The sequence below is a fragment of the Podarcis muralis genome, chromosome 1 (assembly GCF_964188315.1).
Source record: "Podarcis muralis chromosome 1, rPodMur119.hap1.1, whole genome shotgun sequence".
Taxonomy (NCBI): domain Eukaryota; kingdom Metazoa; phylum Chordata; class Lepidosauria; order Squamata; family Lacertidae; genus Podarcis; species Podarcis muralis.
Genome location: NC_135655.1, coordinates 77,633,613 through 77,653,510, shown reverse-complemented (window position 1 = coordinate 77,653,510; position 19,898 = coordinate 77,633,613). Strand labels below are relative to the sequence as shown.

The 19,898-nt window shown below is 44.9% G+C and overlaps 1 protein-coding gene across 2 annotated transcripts in view; it reads right to left on the bottom strand.

The window, feature by feature from the left end:
- The window catches only part of C1H11orf24 (chromosome 1 C11orf24 homolog), a 28,921-nt gene extending 14,727 nt beyond the window's left edge, over positions 1-14,194 (bottom strand). Inside the window, exons 1-2 of one of the 2 annotated variants that reach the window (XM_028735798.2) lie at positions 14,053-14,179; positions 7,211-7,262 (exon numbers count right to left, since the gene is read on the bottom strand). The gene's annotated coding sequence lies outside the window, so the exon portion shown is untranslated. Of the gene's footprint in view, positions 1-7,210; positions 7,263-14,052 lie in introns of both variants that reach the window. The other variant, XM_028735791.2, reaches the window with a different exon arrangement.
- Between the last annotated feature and the right edge of the window lie 5,704 nt (positions 14,195-19,898).

Genomic DNA, 19,898 nt, shown 5'->3' with positions numbered 1-19,898 from the left:
AGGCTTCCGTATGAAAAATTACAAGGCTGAAGTTCCATTTATGAAATGTCACTTCATTTGGAATATCTGAAACAATCCAGTTTAATATAAAGAAAAATGAACTGCCAAACCCCACGTGTAAAAGTCAGGATTGGACAATAAATCTGTCAATGTAAACGCCTCCAAGGAATAGAAACCTGCCTGGAAAATGGGCTGTTGCCTTCCAGGGCCTAATCAGGAGTGAAAGGCACAAGTGAAATTGTAAATGCGCAGCCTCCATGCCAGGACGAGAAGCTCTTTGCTTTTCACACACTGTTGCAGATTAGGAGAACTTTTAAAAGCTCCAACTCAAAGCTCAGTTCCCCAGTGGCCTCTGGGTGAAGACTGCATTCAAACAAGGAAGAAGAAGAAGAAGAAGAAGAAGAAGAAGAAGAAGAAGAAGAAGAAGAAGAAGAAACAACGCAGAGGGAAAAGTACTACAAATCAGGGTGGATTTAATAAATTTTCAGGGTAGTTTTTAGTTATATCAAAAATTACTGATTTGGTTATACTATTAGAAATACATAGACAGATAATTATGAAATTATTGTGAGGTTTAATAAGTTAACTGTTTGGCAAGGCTGGCCTTCCTTTTTCTGGTGGGGTGGGGAGGAGAGATACAGTTGGTAGGCCTAGGCTGGAACAGGCTTGCAGAAAGAACAGGTAGAGGCTTTATTGTTTGGACAATGTCAGGCGAGCCCTGGGAAGAAGGGCCTGGAACCAGTGAACTCTTATTAGTTGACTGGCAAGCACTTCAAGTGTTAGTGCAGTTGTTGGAACCCAGTGGGATTGGGAAGAGGTTGCCAGCCCTGAAGTGCCTTCAGCACTTGCCCCAAATCTGAGGTGCACAGATATGCAACCGACTTGCACAATTATTATACAAAGATCCCAAGACTTGAGGAGTATTCTGCTCACAAGGTTGCATTTTCATTTTTACTGCTTCACACTTAGCTTACTTGTGCAGATCTATTCCACTCCAAACAATCTATTCATTGAACCTCTTGGAACTTAGCATTTAAGAGGTATGGGGTTGGTTTGTGTGTATAAATTTGCAAAGGAACAATGGTTTTTTCCCTCAACTCTGTATGTTTATTTTATAACATTTTTCCTGTGAATAAAAGGCATGTTATCTCTGCAGACACAAATTCACATTTTTGAGAACTGCAAAAACAAGCATCTGTGATAATATCTTCTCGTTAGAAAAACTGCCCCAAATAACCTTACAGAAACCTCTGGAAGAGCATGACATTGTGAATGGATTAGTGGAATTCATTTACCAAAAATTTTAAACATTGCATATAAAGCCTCATGCTACATAATTAAAAACAAATCCTTCTTTCCAGACGAATAGCCTATAACGTAACTTAAATAGAAAACCATCTTTAGAAAGTTTTTTCCTCCAAAACTTAACGTAACTTAAATAGAAAACCATCTTTAGAAAGATTTTTCCTCCAAAAGCATTCTATTTTTAAAAATCCAATTTAAATAAAAAAAATCTGATTTAAATTTAAAAAATTCTGATATTTATTTATTTAAAAATCATTTATTTTTATTCAACCTGCTACAAATGCAGAGGGTGATCTCCCCACAGTTTGATTTTTCTCTTTGTGAGGCTCAAAGGAAATTAACTGCACAATAGGACGGTAACAACTTCTGGGATGAAGTTGGGGTAGACATCACAGTCTGCTACAGAAAAAGAAGCAACCCTTTCTCACTGGATTACTTTTGGGGTTCCCATCCATAGCTTTTCTCCCTAAGTAATTCTTCAGCTTTCTGCAAGACTTATCATGCATCAACCCACCTCTTGTGCATGAATAATATATTTTGGGGAAGGGCGCAGCTCGGCAGGAGAGCATCTGTCTTGCATGCAGATGGTCCCAGGTTCAATCCCTGGCACCTACAACACTGGAAGAGACCTCTGTCTGGAATCCTGGAGAGATGCAGCCAATCAGTGTAGACAATACAGAGCTAGATGGACCAATAAGCTTACTCCGTTTAAGGCAGCTTCCTATGTTCCTGTAAATACCTACACTCATTCTGAACATCAGAAATTAAAGGAACAGGGACTACCTTTAAAATACAGTCGTACCTCGAAAGTCGAATGCCTTGTGAGTCGAACGTTTTTGCTCCTTAACGCCGCAAACCCGGAAGCGAGTGTTCCAGTTTGTGAACGTTCTTTGGAACCCGAACGTCCGACGTGGACGTCCGATGCAGCCAATTGGAAGCCATGCCTTGGTTTCCAAACGTTTTGGAAGTCAAATGGACTTCCAGAACAGATTCCATTCGACTTCTGAGGTACGACTGTACTGTATTTCAAATCTCAATTTTCTAGCAATGCTAGACCAAACAACTAAGGTTTATCAGAGACAGAATATGTGTCAATGTAATTAATAGTAATTGAAGAGGGCACAGGAATGTAGCAAGAGAACCATAGGAGAAGATATTCAAATAATGTACAGCTGAAGATAGATAAGAATCCCACCACTTCCTTCAGGCCTGGGCTCATTGGCTTATACTTTTGGCAGTGACAGTAACCTCTGCCTGGAGGGAGAACCCACGTCTAGTTCTTACTGAAGCCTCTTCTAATTTTTCACACACAGGAAATATGTTTCTGACCATTTTGGTTACATCAGCACAACACCCTACACTAAAGATCTCCATTTTCTGTCTTTAAATGTTTCGTTCTCCCACAGGACAGCTGTGCAACTCCCAAACAAATACAACCTTCATCCTTCATTTTCTCACCAGCCAACAGCTTCTGTGAATGTAAGCGCAGGGCTGGATGCAAAAGGGTACTCGGCAGCCAAAAGAACAATTAGCCATTTATCAAAAATGTCCCTAAAACAACTCTGCCATTGTAGTCTTAAAGCCTGCTCAGTAACCACTCCTACAGGAGGGCCACTTTAAGAAGGAATGGGGTGGACTAATCCATTCCTCATCATTCAAAGCTTCCTTTTCAGCAGACACCAGTACCACTACCCTGCCTATCAAACAGCAACTGGCAGACCAGGTAACACCCCTCAGGAGGCCAGATTTGGCCCAGAAGTCCCCAGTTGCTGATCCCCACTTTAAAGAGACCCATCTCAGGAAGGATGCATATTGCCGTCAGCCTCTGATGAAACTTGTGCCTTTGCCCTCAAAAATAACTATTTCCTAAGAGACTCATGCAATGCTAGATATAACAAATCCTTTTGACAAACGTATGAATGTAGGAGGTATTAAATGCAAGGAACAGGACCGGTGAATGTTCACTCTTCTTTCAGGAAATACTTTTGTCCCTTCAAAATCACTACCTTCAATCTAAGAATCAGACCCTGTGAACATTTGGCCCAGTTCTACTTCAAAGCGAGTATGAATAGGATTAGACTGCAGAAGAACTATGCTACAAAACAGAGGGTCTAGCACAGGGGTCGGCAAGGTTTACCTCGCCTGGGCCAGTTCACTCCAGCAGAGATCCCTCTGTGGGCTGGATTGCATGCGTGCGTGAGCGCGCACACCCACGATTTCCAGCGTCTGCGCAGACGTGATTTCTGGTGTCTGTGCATGTGCAATTTCAGGCACAGCGGAAGCGAGTCCCTGCGCTGCGCTGGTTTAGTGCAGTGCACAGGGACTCGCCGAGCGGGCGGCTCGTCTCGTGGGCCGGTTAAATGACCCCCGTGGGCCACTTGTGGCCCATGGGCCTTAGGTTGCCTACCCCTGGTCTAGCACTATGTTACAGAATTTGCTACACCAAGATGTGTTTGGAACTGTTTGCAGTTCTTATAGAGTTTACCCACAACACTGAATGCACAAATGTTTGTGAATGTTGACGAGACGTGCATACGCTGTTGTTTCACACTGCAGCTACACTGAAAAAGAAAACCATCATTCATGAATCAACCTAACCACCTTATTATTGTGAGGTTTGGAACTTAACGGGTTAAGTTGTTCCCATCATGCCTCAGCATTCTGACGTCAGCTTTCGAAGCTGGGAGGGGTTTCGTTCTGTTCCTCTCGGTCTTGTGAGAGGGAAGGTCATGGCCGCGGTGAGTCCAGGAGGAGAATCCTGGGGAATATCGGAATAAAGGACTGAAAGAGACAAACCTGGGCTCCGTGTGTGTTTGTCTGGAAGCTAAGCCAAGCTACGTGACAGTTTTCATCGCTGTGTTCAACTCTGCTGAGGCGTGACTGAAGAGCTGCTGGAGACAGAGCAGAGTCTGGCAGGGAAGTGTGCCGGGCAGCCATAAATAGCTAATTGAGGATCGCAAATCAATTAGCGGGGGTCACGTCAACCCAATCAATCAACTTTCCACAATTATGTATTCTACTGTGACATAGGCTGCAAGGTGTATGCTGACATAGCAGGACTCTGGTGACTGAAAAGTATCAAGATGATGCATTGGCCCCAGTCAGTACTCCAGCTGACACCAATCACATCCTTTCTACACTCAGATTCCTTAAGAAATGCAGAGCCTTTAGTTAAATTATTGGGGGACCACACAAAAAATGGTCGGGGGCACATTTGGGCCACAGGTTAGTTACTCTGCTTCAATATCTGTAGGCAAGAAGGAAAAGCAGCCTTTGCCTGGATCCCGGCTGACGCCAGTCACCCCCTTTCTTCACTCTGCTCTTTCCCCTAGGATGGTGTCACGCTACAAATCCTGCCCTCCACCATCCTTCTTCGTCCCCACATTCAGCGACTGTGATCATTATTTGTGCAGTTGCCACACAATGCTAGAGTGACACTGCAATATCCTGGATATGAACTCGATGCTGATACAATGCTACAACTAGCATTAGGCCAACACCAGGGGGGTTGTGCTATATGCACAGTGCTGTTGGCACACAACAGCCCCGGTCAGCCCACTTCTCAGTTAAAATCTAAGCAGCTTCAAAAACTTGGCTTAGGGAGGAATTGGATGTCGCATTAGTTGATGGAATAACCCCCCATCTCCTGCCCCCCCCCACTGTTCTGGAGGTTCTTCCAAGCCTCCCCCACAAGTAAATTTGAGGGTGAGGGGGGGTAAATCCATGTTGGAAGACTCATTAGCTGAATTCCACCTTTGATGTCTAGAACATCCCTTTAAAAATTAAACCTCAAACTGGTTCACCATAGTAAAGCTTTTCATATTCGTCTTGCAAGTGCCAGTTCTCTCATTAATGAAACTCCCAGCTGCCATGTACTAAACAGAAAAGTGCACTCCATGTTCAGACTCCTGCAGTACATCGGTCTGATCGACGAGCAACTGTGTGCATCTTAAGCTACGTGCTTTCTCTGTTAAACCTGACAGCCTTGGGTAAATCAAAATTGCTGTCTGCAACCATTATCTCGCCTTGCTTCTTGCTCAATGAACATATTTCCATTAGCCTCAAGTACTGTAACAACCTTAAGTGGTTATTTTGTATACTGTCAGGGACAGCAACATATACAACAGAGATGCACACCTTGCACTTCTAAAAATATGGAATCTTGATACAATTGCAGGGGTGGAGGAGGGGAAAAGGAAAATACTGAGCATGGCTACAGATGCATTGCATTCTTACGCCTGTGCAATGAAACGTTAAAGAGAAGTTTGCAGTATTTGAATTATTAGAACTCATGTGCACACAAACTCTGAAGCCAAGGGATGCATATTCAGTTGTAAAGGAATGCCACCAGATGAGAACTTTGGCTGTGCACTTTGAACGCGGGCTCCTGCATCTTTGTGATGCAGCCTGTTTACATAGATCAAGAGTCATTTGTTGACTGTGGACTTTCCCCGCCCCACACACCCTATAATCACAAAAGAAAATCTCTGATGTAGCGTTCCAACTCATCCCATCTTCCTTCCATGTCACCACTAACATTCCTGTAGCCAGTTCAGATTGCTGCATGCTGAAGTTTGACTGCTTCATGAAATCACTTCATGGGTCCCCAACATTCACTTCCTCGTGGCAATGGTGCAAACTACATGCACCAGCAAGCAGTCAATATCCCAGGCAGACACAGGTGGGGAAACTGGCAACGATCAAGAGTACAAGGGCAATTTTCTTGCCAGTTACCAGAAGCGGTGAAAGGCAACCATCCCTACTACGTAGCACTTGTAAGGCACTAAACTGGGGATTCTGGCAGCTGGACCCAAGGACACTGGAGGCAGAACACAGCCATCCTGGCTAGTGGCTATTGATAAGTCTTATTCTCCATGAATTTGTCCAGCCTCCTTTTGAAGTTGGGGGTCATCACTAAGCCTGCAGGGGTGAATTCCATAGATTAACTATGTGTTTTGTGAAGCAGTACTCCCTTTTGTTTAACCTGAATTACCGTATTTTTCACCCTATAGGACGCACCGGCCCATAGGATGCACCTAGTTTTTTGGGGGGGGAATAAAGGAGGGGGGAATTATCCCCCCCCCAGCCGCGGATATCTGCCCGAAGCGCGGGGCGCTATGCTTCGGCGTGCCCTGTGCTCCGGGCAAGCAGGCTGCTATCTGCAAGCCTTGGGAGCCCGGTGGGAACTCCTGCCGGGCTCCCCAGGCTTGCTGATAGCTTCCTGAAGCCTGGAGAGCAAGAGGGGTCGGTGCGCACAGACCCCTCTCGCTCTCCAAGCTTCAGCGAAAGCCTGCATTCGCCCCATAGGACGCACACACATTTCCCCTTCATTTTTGGAGGGGAAAAAGTGCGTCCTATAGGGCGAAAAATACGGTATCCAACGGAGCTGAATGCTGGAAATACTAGGGTTCTAGTATTTATGAGGGAGAGAAAAAGTTCTCTTTCTCCACACCATGCATAACCTCAAATACCTCTATCATGTCTCCCTCCCCTTATTCTTCCCTTTTCCTAAACTAAAAAGCCTCACATGTTGTAACCTTTTCTAGTTGCTCCAGCCCCTTGTTCATTACACCAGCACACTCAGAGATGGCACTGGTGTGGCACCTTGTTGAATCTGCATTCTGTAGCAAACCCACAAATGTGTAAAATGGTCTCCCTAATGTAGGTTCTCTACCCCACTTCATGCTGTTCCGAGTTAATACTCGTGCTCAAGCAGAGTATCTTTTTTTGCCTCTCTAAACAAGCCAGAATTCCCTCATACAAGATCTCTAAGAGTCTAAGGGATCACATAGTGGAGTTTTCCTGTTGAAGGAGTCTTCCTGTGTACGCTTTTCCATATATTTTTATCTGATCTCCCAGAACAATACAGGCAGGTACCAAACCCCTTTCCCCCACAAAAACCTACCCCATCAGCACTTGCAAAAGACATTCCCAATAGCAGAGGGAGCTATTTGGTCCTGCAACAGTAGGGGTGGGAGGTAGGGAAAGGGAAAGAGAGAGAATATAAATCAGCCCTTTCTGGTGTCTTTCAAGACAGAATAAAAAAGGTGGGAATAATTTGACAGGTCAGCTGACACACTTAAAAATAATAATTACAAAGTGTGTTGTGCTTTTAATAGGTACCTGATAATCAGAAACTGCCTTAAAAAGGCATGCACGTTCTCCAGATCATTTTTATCATTAAAGGAGGAGAATACTGCTGGCACAAATACAAACACATGGAGAATGCTGCTGGCATGTCTAGACATAGGAGCACTTTAGCACTCCAAGCTGCTGAGTGCTGCAAAGCTTACGTGACTCACAGGTCTGTATAGTTGAAACAAAATACACTTGGGGAAAGTCAATAATCTATTGCATGTTGATGCTACATGTGTCCAATTGAAATATCAATCATTTAGCCCAATTTGCTAGAAACCCACATGGTTTTCATTTTATCTTCAGTATATGCATATGAATTAGAAGAGCTGTATTTATAGCTTTAAAATATAACAGCCATCTATTTGTTTTGAATTTAAAATGCTAAAAGCAGTAGATTAAATACACAAATTAATTCAAAAATAACTGTTTTTGCTTTATTTAGCAGGAACAAGCACTAATGTGATATTGTTACGTCTTTGGGAGCTTAGAGTGCAACCTAAGTGTGGATACACATCTATCCAAAAGTAAGCTTTGTTGACTCAAGGGAACTTCCTGTGTGTGTGTGTGTGTGTGTGTGTGTGTGTGTTAGATAGAGAGGTATATGCAAAAATCCTTAGATGGCAGAAAGACAGGCAAGTATGCATGGGTAAAGAGCAGCTGTAAGGGAACCTGTGGCCTCCAGATGTCATTGGGACTATAACTCTCATCATTCCTGGCCGTTTCCCATACTAGCTGATGGGAGCTGGAGTCCAACAACATCTGTAAGATTGCACTTCCACATCCGTGGTTTAGAATATGATGAAAAGTCAGCCTTGGACATCTTCAAGTTTTTCTGCAACCTTGCCTTGAACAACATCACAAGCTGTGCGGTTCTGAAGGTTGCTTGAGTTTCAGGGACAGCTTGTCAGGTTATGGAGGGAAATACAGTCACAAAGGGGCTGGGTCTAGATACTTTACTGCAGGCACAAGTGCCCAGAGGCTCCCATGTGCACCCGCTATGCCACTGCTTTCTAAGGTTAACACATGGCAAGGATCAGCTGCTACACCTTGAAAACCAGCCTTCTGCTGACACCTCCAGCAGTCAGCTCCAGCCACACTAGATGGCACACTTAGGTTTGACAGCAAAGCAGTCAGCTTCATCCAGGGAGCAGCAAGGACAGATATACATATTGGGGTTCCTGAACCAGCTAAGACTTTTCTCCCATGCGCCAAGAAAGTCAGGAATCCCTTTCTTACAGCTGCTGGTAATGCTCTGTATATCAGGGGTGGGAAACCTGTGGTCCTCCAGATACTGTTGAACTCCCAACTCCCATCAGCCCATAGCTGTCAACGTTTCCCTTTTTTAAAGGGAAATTCCCTTATTCCGAATAGGATTACTTGCAAGAAAAGGGAAAAGTTGACAGCTATGCATCAGCCCCTGCCAGCATAGCCAATGCTCAGAGTCCAAGGGAAACTGTGGTACAACATTTGAAGGGTCAGATTTCCCACCCCTACTGTATATGGAATGCCAATAGCTGCATCTTTCCCCAAGCACCAAAATAGTCCCTTCATGCATAGCACATCAGGAAGAGCAATACCCCACTTCCTCTACTCACCAGAGCACCTTAAGAGACATTGCCTCATTGGCTTAAAACAATCAGCAGGAAACTTGGTGTGTTTATGGCCCAAGTTACGAGGGATTATGACAAGCTTATCTTGTGGCAATATCAAGATAATCACTGAATCTTGCAAAGCAAAAAAAAACCAAAACACGGGACTTTTTCTGTAGAACATGAGCTCCTGGAAGCAGCTCTCGTTCTCTTAGTTATACAAATATATACACTAGCAGCACACAGCCCTGGCCCTATGATTAGGCAGAGTTCATCATCCACCTGAAGAAGCAGAAGCTGTGGATGGGGTCAAAGTGTTGGGGAAGACAGAGCTGTGTGCCACATGTCCCAAAACCAGCCTCCTGCCTTCTTATGTAGTGGAGGATAGCCTCCCTGTCTAATTCAAGTGCCAGCCCAGTTGGCTTCTGTACATGGAATGGGGAAGTGACATCTTGTCCATTGCCTCAGGCAGCAAAATGCCTTGGCCCAGCCCTGTTGACTAGTAAACACACAAGAGAAAGATCTTTCTTCGCCACAAAACGATTGCTAGTAGAACCTCACACAATGGTTAGACTCAGCCCTAAAAATTATGCTCGTGACATACGGTACAACCCCACACCTCTTAAAAGCTGTTCTTAAGAGGATCACACAAACATTGTAGGGTTTTCTTTTAGAACTACTGACCCATCTTTTTCGTAATGGCTTTATTTTTCTTTGGAAATCGTCATTTAATATGTTGTAATCTGCATGAGTGGTGTACTCGAACAGCGTGCTATAAATGTTCTAATAAATAAATAAAATGAAACATTTTTTTTCTAGCGCTACACTGTGACTTTTAGATATGAGTCTCTAAAAATCACAGTACAAAAATACCCCAGCTTCTGCAAAGCAGGCTTGTGGCTGAACACCAGATGTGTGTAGGAGGATGGAGGCCATTCTGAATAGGAGTACAGGGGGAAGCTGTTTGACAGAAATTATCTAGGGTAGAATCATAGAATTGCAGAGCTGGAAGGGTTCACAAGGGTCATCTAATCCAACCCCTTGCAATGCAGGAATCTTTTGCCCAATGCGGAGCTCGAACCCACAAGCCTGAGATTAAGAGTCTCGTGCTCTATCAACTGAACTCTTGCTAGCCACCCTTATACCACTGCCCAATGTTCTGCGGCTCCCACTTCATGACAAAAGTATTGCATGAGGTGATAAGACTCAACCATAAAATGCAATTTAAAAGATTCTAAACACAAGGAGTGTGTGTGCTTGGCTTGCAAATGTACATACACACTCCAATACACACCTTAGCACTCTTATAGAAACAGGGTGCAGGGAAAGGCTGTGGCTCAGTGGCAGAGAATGTTTTGTGTGTAGGTTGTAGAAGACCCTGGGTTCAATCTCTGGCATCTCCAGGTAGGGTCAGAAAAGACCCTTCTCTGCCTAAAATTCTTGTCTGGCAAGGGCAGACAATTCTGAGCTACACAGAACAATGGTCATAAGAATAAAAACAATTCTCAATAAAAAAAGCATACATGTCACTTTCAGAGTTTTATTCCACCCTGAGAGAGAAGAGAAATACTTATGTGTGTATGTTTTAAGCCTGTTCTCTAATTAGAGACACCTTTTTAGTCCTATCAACCAACTCAATTGATAAATCTGATTGAACAATCAAAAGGTTAAATCTTCTTCCTTTGGTACTAAAATCCCAACAGTGGGGGCAAGAGTCCTCATGGCCACTATTGTACTAAGCTTTTAAGAAACTGTGGGTGGTCCAAATATAGATGCCCCAGTATCACATCTAATTTGGCCCCCAAGCTTCACACACAGAAGCAGGAATTTGAACTTGGGTTTCCCCATGTCCAAGGCCAACACTTTAGCCATTGTGACTACATGACAAAATGAACTGCTCAAAATGAAGGCGAGGTTCTCTCTCTCTCTCCATCTTCACCCCATAGCTAAGAGGCAAATTCATGCGCGGGGGGGAGGGAGAAGTACATCTTCAGAAGTTGCACATTCTTCTCCTAGGCCCCACACTAGATCACAAGGAGCAAGAAATTAAAAATACACAACTAATCACAAGCAGCAACATGATTTTTCAAAGCCTGAAGGAATTTAAGAATACTTTAAAAACTTGAACTAGAGAGAGATGATTAAGCCCATTCATCTTTAGTGAAGGGAGTGCCTGTGTACACTAACAATATAGCTTTAGAGACATGCCATCTTGTGAATTGACCTTGCAAACCACAGATTTTTACATGCAGAGCAGGATACTCTCTCTCTCTTTAAAAAAAATGCATGAGGTTTCTGGCAGTTTCAAAAGGCCAGTGAAATTGTACCTGCCCTACAGGGATATGAATAAGCTAAAAAAATAATCCAACAAACATCCTTGTCCTGCAAGCTTTTGTAAAGCACATGAGAATGTATGCATTTGTGAGAACACCCCCCCCCCAGGCAAGATTGATATTAACCAATATCTTTAAGGAACGCTTCTAATCACAATACAAAGATCTCTTGAGAAACCCTTGACCACATTGTTCAAAGTTCCTCTTAAATACAAACCATGAAGTTGGAAGGGAGCCACCTGGACCTGTGGCTTAGTCCAGCATTCTGGCACAAGTCAGGGCAATTAACATAACAACAATATACCCCTTACAGATCAACCCATGCAACTCAGCCCCAAGTTGTCCGGAACTGCAAGTGGGAAGAGCAGTGTTGCACTTAAGTCAGCTTGTGACTTAAGCACCTCTTGGTTGACCACAGCGAGAACAGAGTGCCTCGCTGGGCCTCTGGCCTGATCCAGCAGGACTCTTATGTTCTTAAGTGTGTCACAATCTCCTAGCAGATGCTCTGGTGGGGAAAATCTGTTCTGGGGGGGGGGGGGGTCATCTCCAGATGGCACAAGACAGCCAGCCAAGCCATGTGTTAAAAGAAAGGCAAAACTAGCACAACATACAGACAAATGAGGGGTGAGAAACAGGGATCGTGCTCAAAGCAGTAAATCAGCTTGGAAATTTACTTGGGTGGGGAAGGGGTCCAAGCTAGAAAGCAGATATATGAGTCTTGCCAGCTGAAAGGCAAAGAATTATTTCAGTCTTTTCTGTTATGAAGTACAGTGGTACTTCGGTTTACTAACTTAATCCGTTCTGGAAGTCTGTTCTTAAACCAAACAGTTCTTAAACCGAGGCGCGCTTTCCCTAATGAGGCCTCCCGCTGCTGGTGCCCTTCCACCATTCGGCTTCCGTTCTTCGACCGAGGTAAAGTTCATAAACCGGGACACTACTTCCGGTTTTGCAGAGTTCTTAAACCGAATAGTTTGTAAACAGGGGTGTTCTTAAACCGAGGTACCACTATAGCTGCATGGGCAAGGGTAGTCTTCAATTTGGATTCATAATGCACTTTTGCTGAGCTGGATGAACTGCTTGCAGCTTCTCTTACAAACAATACTTTCTGTGTACACAGGCAATCCTACTTTGTCATCACTCAAATACATATTGACATTCCTGGATAGAAATGCAGCCAATCAAAGATGTAGCCAGCAGGAATTCCCACAATTACATCAATCCTCCAATCAGAAACTGTTGCCAATTGAACCTGTGTTACATTCACCCATGTGCAAATTCCACAGATCCCCTGCCCTGATTCTATGCCATTAGATAAATTACTGTATGAACGTACAAGAACACAAAACCAATATGGTTACTGTACCTCATTAAGTTTTTCAATGGAATGCAAAATCAAAATCTATGATCATAGGACCACTATACACCCTAAACACTGAACTCAGAATTAAAAAGGAAGTATCATCCAGACAGGCTTGTGGCAAAATGCTTGCAAATTGGCCACAAAGCATTGTACTCTAGGCACTGGTTGGTAGCCCCATTATCAGTTTTGGGATACCAGTCTGCACAGCAGATTGAGTCAACTGCAGCACCTGTGCAGAAAAATAATAAATGTACTGGTTCAGACTGGCCACAATTTATAAAATTTTGGATAAAACATCACAAGTTAGAATTCAGTGAAGTATTACTATACAAACTAGAATTCTAAATGCAATCCTATTATATCTGACCATATAATTCCACTTATATACAGTCAATTCATTTAAAGAGATACAGCATGCAATCTGTGCTATGTCTTTAAAAATCAAGTTTAAAGAGAGAACATGCCTGAAAGAAAAAGAAAATCAAGAAGAACCCTTCCCTGAGTGTCATTGTATTTATCTTCTAAATTTTCTTTAACAGCCAACTTCTCCAGGCCACTTAAATTAGGTGAAGCAGAGTAAATGTCAACAACCAAAATGTCTTTTTATCAGGCCAACCTGTTATCCACAGGGAATAAAAATAAGCTGGATAAGGTAACATTTCACCTGTATAAGACAGACCTGTGATTTCAAATGCTACTTTTAGAGTTGCAGTGACACTTTTGAGCCAGTGCAAAAATGCTCACTCAGCAGCTGGGGGCAGTCTGCAGGCCTGTCATCCTCTTCCCCCAAAATCGCATTCCTCCTTCCCCCGCCCAGCACTTTTTGAAGGAACTTCTTTTCATAAAAGGCGGGGGGGGGGCGGAGTGGGAGGAAAGGTGGGCGAGAGAAGCGAAAGGAGCTGCACTCCTGTACCCCAGAGCAGGAAAGGAAAGGCCGGCTTGCGGCTGTGCCAAACCACGCTTGAACTCCAACCCTCAGCCAGCGCAGGAATGGCATGGTACAAACTCCACGCAGGAGGGAAACGGGGAGCCAGCCGAGCAAAGCTGAGTCAGGGGGCAGGTGGCACTTCGCAAGCAGACGAGGCGCTCGCTTAAAGGACACGGGATCCCCCGCCCCACAAAAAAAGCAGCAGCCCTGGCAGGGACGAGGGCTTGCCTTTCCGGGGTTGGGCTCTCGAGCCCCCTCAAACTTGGCAAGGCACCACCAGCCCCCAGTCACGCCGACCGACGCCCCCCCCCCCGCCCCACCTGAGCTCCCACAGGTTGCAAAGCCGGAGAGTAGCTACGCGCCCCGCGGAAAGAACCCGAAGGAAGAAGAGGCCATTACCCTCCCCGGAGCAGCCACATCCCACCTCCGCCCTCCGGGCCGCGAAAGCTGCTGGAAAGAGAGGCGGCAGCGGCAGCCCCCACCGCTGCGGGCCCGCCACATGCCTCCGCAAAGCTCCGCCCCCGGCTCCCCCTCAGCCCCGCCCGCGGGCGGGACGGCCGCGCCCACGGGCCCTATCAGCAGTGGCGCCGTCCGGCGCAAAGGCCCGCCCCCTCCCGCGGCCCCGCCCCCTCGCGTCCTCCCCTCCCGGGCCCGTGCTTCTCGAGCGAGGACGTCATCAGGCAGAACCCGGAAGCCCCGGCTTCCGCGGATGGACATTCTGCTCCCGCCTCCCCCCTCCTGCCAGCTCCTTCGCTGCCTCTCCATTCACCAGTCGCGTTCCCTGACGTAGAAGCGCCGCGTTTCGTAATGCAGGGGGTGTCGCTTTAGGAGTCGGTCCCTGTAGGCTCTGCCCTTGCCCGGCTGCTCAGTGTCAGCGGCCGCTTCTTCAGCTCGCGCGGGAGGCGGGCGGCTGCTGCGCCTTTTGCGTGGCTTAATGTTGGGGATAAAGCGGCTTTTTGCTGTTAGGGAACGGAAAAGAGAGGAGCAGCATTTCCATGCCCAGCTCTGGTAGATGTTTATTTACGCAACGTTTTTTAATCCTAATCTTGAAGGATTGTGGCTTCTTTCCACGAGCACAGCGTTTAAAGTCCCATCATTCGAGCATTATCGAAAATGTACAGTATCTAAATCCACGTAAAATCAAATCCGCCTTAACGACTTTTAAATCCATGGCACTGGTTTATTTATTTTCTGCTTCTCCTGCACGATTAGTGTAATTATATAACGTATAAAGACTGGGATTTTGTTGTTCAGAATATAAAAGCAATGTTATTCTAAGGGCAGACCTGTGGTTCAACTAAAAGCGTGGGCCAAGAATCTCCTGTTCTCTATTTTGCAGAACAATCTTGCCTCCTTGAATACACAAAGTATAGACTTAGTTCTCTCTAGGAGGGAGAAAGACAAATCCAGTGGTACTTACTGCTGTTAATTTAAGGAGGCCAGAATCCTGTTTGTAAATAGTTATAGTAAGGAAGAATTGAACCAAAAAGTTCTGTTCGTTATTTTCTTGAAGCAACATTTAGCCTCTTCCATTTGTCCTTCTTTACTTTAAAAAAAATGGTCATAAATTTCGTAGATGTGTTGGAGTCCTTGGGTGCATTTGTGCCAGGGCTGGATTAACCATTAAGCAAAATGAGCACATGCTTAGGGCATCAAGAGATGGGGAGTACCATGGAAATTTTCCATTGCTGGATTTTTAACATTAATGGTCATAAATTGCTCAGCTGACCATTCATTTTCTCAGCTGAAGTACGGGTATATTAAGAATCCCGGCAGAACAGCTATGCAACAAGGCAGGCTGGATGCCTTATCTAAACTTATGTAACACATCTTCTATACTTAGTAGAGATAGTTTTGAGGATCTGATCAAAGACTTTGCAATTGGAAAAAAGAGAAAAAATTCCAAATATAAAGTGGAAGTATATTGTTTATATTTTGAATTAGATATATATGTGGGGACACCAACATCTTAATTGCTTAGGTCCTCTAAAGGTTTTAATCTGGCCCTGATTTGTGCCAAACCTTGGACTCCAACCTATCACATGCTTGGGTCATGCTACATGTGTGTATAAGCTGGGGTTTGACAGAGACGAGCAAGCTACTTTGGTCTTGGGAGAGACAGATAAGATGGATTAAAAAAAAAATTTGCTTTTGATGTTCCAAAGCGCTGAGAGCCAGTGTGGTGGTTAAGAGCAGTGGACTCGTAATCTGGTGAACCGGGTTCGCTTCTCTGCTCCTCCACATGCAGCTGCTGGGTGACCATGGGCTAGCACACTTCTTTGAAGTCTCTCAGCCTCACTCACCTCACAGAGTGTTTGCTATGGGGGAGGAAGGGAAAGGAGATTGTTAGCCGCTTTGAGACTCCTTGGGGTAGTGATAAAGCGGGATATCAAGTCCAAACTCCTCTTCTTCTCTTCTCCTGTTAAGCTTAGAGGGAATGTAGGGGGTGTGGAAACACAGCTGGTAGTTGTAGAAGGAAAATTATTTACCCTCTTATGTTAAACTGTCATCTAATCTGATTGTTTTGTACTTTTTTGTTTGCTGTGCTTCTGACTGCTGGCAGCTGTTTTGTTGATTTTGTCTATTTTTGTGTTATTGGAGTGACTTTTTGCGAACTGCATTTGGCTTTTTAAATAGAAGAGCATCATATAAATAAATCCAAATAAAGTTGATAGATACCTTGAAAAATAGACAATTGTTCCATTCCTCAGTATTTTTATGGCATAGGTTGGGACGGGGTTGTAATGAGTTGCCTTTGTTTGCTTGACCTATGTAAGGCTTGCGGTGGCAAGAGTCATAAGACCTTTGCCTCCCCATATGCTTATTCTTTTAGAAAGGTTTGCCCATTAGTAATGAGGAAGGGCTAACATTGTTTGTTTAGGTCTGTTTCTTGAAATTGTTTTGACTTGAAACTCTTTAAAATCATAATCTAGGTGAAGCTTTCTGCAAGGCAGTTGACTGGCTATAATAACTCATATTGTTTCCATAACCTGTATTCTGACCTCTTAGAATAACCTGCAACAGAGACTTTAGGTCTATATTAAGATCATGTGTGGGTAGGCTAGTTGCAGAACTGGATGGACAAACTGTAAATAGGGCTGCAGAGTTCTCATTGTGCTATTTCTTTACTTTTTGTCTGCAAACATTTTTTTGGACAGGAAATGCATTGTCTGCCAACCTTCACTGTCCTCAGAAAGCCATCCAGTGAACCTGGAGCCAGTTACTTATCCCCACAATTTAAGAACTACAGTAGAATAAGAGGACTTTAGGCTGCATGAAGTATGTCACTCTAAAATGGGGGGGGGGGACAGAACCAAAGAATGCTAAAGTCAATCATATCTAATTTAGAGGTCTGTACAATAAATAGCAGGATCTGGATTAATGTGGCACCCAACCACCTGTTTCTTTTAAAAAAGAAGCAGCAGCAGCAGCAGCAGAGCAGTTGAAGTTTTACATTTTGGATGGATAGCATATTTTTTTTCTGAAATAAAGCCACAGAAGTGAGAGGAAGCCAAGGTGGAACCTTTCAACAAACAACTTTAGGGCAGCAGCTGAAGAAGGAACAAAAAGGGTTTTCTTGTGTGAGTTTCTTGTGGCTGATTAGCTGCTCTCTCTGGGCAAAGGTCAGAGGGGGCAGGGCTTCTGTTGAGGTAGGTGATTAGCTGTGGGAGGAGCTTATCAGAGCTTCAGGGCAGCAGCTGAAGAAGGAACAAAAAGGGTTTTCTTGTGTGAGTTTCTTGTGGCTGATTAGCTGCTCTCTCTGGGCAAAGGTCAGAGGGGGCAGGGCTTCTGTTGAGGTAGGTGATTAGCTGTGGGAGGAGCTTATCAGAGCTTCAGGGCAGCAGCTGAAGAAGGAACAAAAAGGGTTTTCTTGTGTGAGTTTCTTGTGGCGGATTAGCTGCTCTCTCTGGGCAAAGGTCAGAGGGGGCAGGGCTTCTGTTGAGGTAGGTGATTAGCTGTGGGAGGAGCTTATCAGAGCTTCAGGGCAGCAGCTGAAGAAGGAACAAAAAGGGTTTTCTTGTGTGAGTTTCTTGTGGCTGATTAGCTGCTCTCTCTGGGCAAAGGTCAGAGGGGGCAGGGCTTCTGTTGAGGTAGGTGATTAGCTGTGGGAGGAGCTTATCAGAGCTTTAGGGCAGCAGCTGAAGAAGGAACAAAAAGGGTTTTCTTGTGTGAGTTTCTTGTGGCTGATTAGCTGCTCTCTCTGGGCAAAGGTCAGAGGGGGCAGGGCTTCTGTTGAGGTAGGTGATTAGCTGTGGGAGGAGCTTATCAGAGCTTTAGGGCAGCGGCGCGCGCCTAGCGGCGCGCGCAGTTTGATCCATATTTTAGATTTAGGGGAGCTAGTCTCAAACATTTGTTGGGGGAGACCTAGGTTTTTTGGGAGGGATTTATTTGTCCTGTCTCCACACTTTTTATGATAGAGGACCACTGTAGTCACCCCCAACGACACGTTCCCAAGATGGAGGGTGAGGGAACAGCTGCAGTCGCCTGTGGTTCCTGCGCAATGTTTGCCATCTTGCCAAAGGTTGCAGGCAGCTTTACCTGCAGCAATTGCATGTTGATTGCCCTCTTAAAAGACAAAGTCCAGCAACTGGAGGAACGTGTAGCTACGCTCCAAAGAATTAGAGAGCTGGAACTCTTCTTGGAAGCAACAGAGCACACCGTCTCCACCAAGGAAGAGACAGGGGACTCCCCTGAGAAGGTGGCTAGTTCACCAACACAGGAGTCAGATATATGGAGAAACGTGACTCAAAGAAGTAGGAGGCCCAGGGTTCGCTCTGATTGTTTAGAAATACGCAATCGCTTTGAGGTCCTTTCCCCTAGCATGGAAGACGAAGAGCAGACTCCATTTGAGGATCTCTCCCTCATTACAGTCGATCAGGTATATGAAGACGAGGAGCAAAGGCAGTCCTCTGGGAATGTCCAGGCGACCTTGGAACCGACAGCTCACAGAAGAACCCCGACCAGACCTAAGAGGAGGCGTGTAGTGGTGATAGGGGATTCCCTACTGAGGGGAACAGAAGCAGTGATCTGTGGGCCTGACAAGATGTCTCGGGAAGTGTGCTGTCTCCCCGGGGCTAAGATCCAAGATGTAACTGAACGACTGCAAGGAATCATAAAACCCACTGACAAATACCCCTTCCTCTTGGTTCATGTGGGAACCAATGACACTGCAAGCAATAGCCTCCAGAAGATCAAAAGAGATTACGAGGCTCTGGGCAGGAAATTGAAGCAATTAAATGCACAAATTGTCATCTCATCTGTCCTCCCAGTTGAACGACGTGGCCCAGGGAGAGAGGGAAAAATAGTGGAAGTGAACAACTGGCTTCGCAAATGGTGCAAACAGGAACGGTTTGGATTCTTAGATCACGGAATGCAGTTTCTTGAAGATGGACTTCTGGCAAGCGATGGGCTGCACCTCACAACGGTTGGGAGGAATGTTTTTGCAAAAAATCTCAGAAACCTCATCAGGAGGGCTTTAAACTGACTAATGTGGGGGAGGGAGACAGTGCTCCTGAAGGTAGGAGTCTATCAATTGATGAAGATGATCATCCAAATGTCATAGACCGAATGGAGCAAAGAGCATGCAGACCTAGTGGTGGGAGGAGAAAATCCTTAAATAAGAGACACGGGGGAATGATTAATGGACTTCAATGTCTGTACACTAATGCGCAAAGCATGGGAAATAAACAAGATGAGCTTGAGCTCCTGGTACAGCAAACTAAATACAGTATGACATAATAGGAATCACTGAAACCTGGTGGGATAAATCCCACGATTGGAATGTAATAATGGAGGGATACAATCTATTTCAAAGAAACAGACCAGACAAGAAAGGAGGAGGAGTGGCGTTATATGTCAGGGATGTGTATACCTGTGAAGAGATCCAAGATTTAGAACCTCAAAGCCAAAGTGAGAGCATTTGGGTCAAAATTAAGGGAGAGAAGAATAACAGTGACCTCATTGTGGGAGTTTACTATAGATCCCCAAGCCAAACGAAGGACATAGATGATGCCTTCCTGGAACAGATGGCCAAGCATGCAAAAGGAAGGGAGATAGTAGTAATGGGGGACTTCAATTACCCGGATATTTGTTGGATGTCAAACTCAGCCAAGAGCATATGGTCAAACAGATTCCTCACTGCCCTTGCAGACAACTTCATTGTCCAGAAAGTGGGAGAAGCAACAAGAGGAACAGCCATTTTAGATCTGGTCCTAACCAATGTTGATGACCTGGTTAGTGGGGTA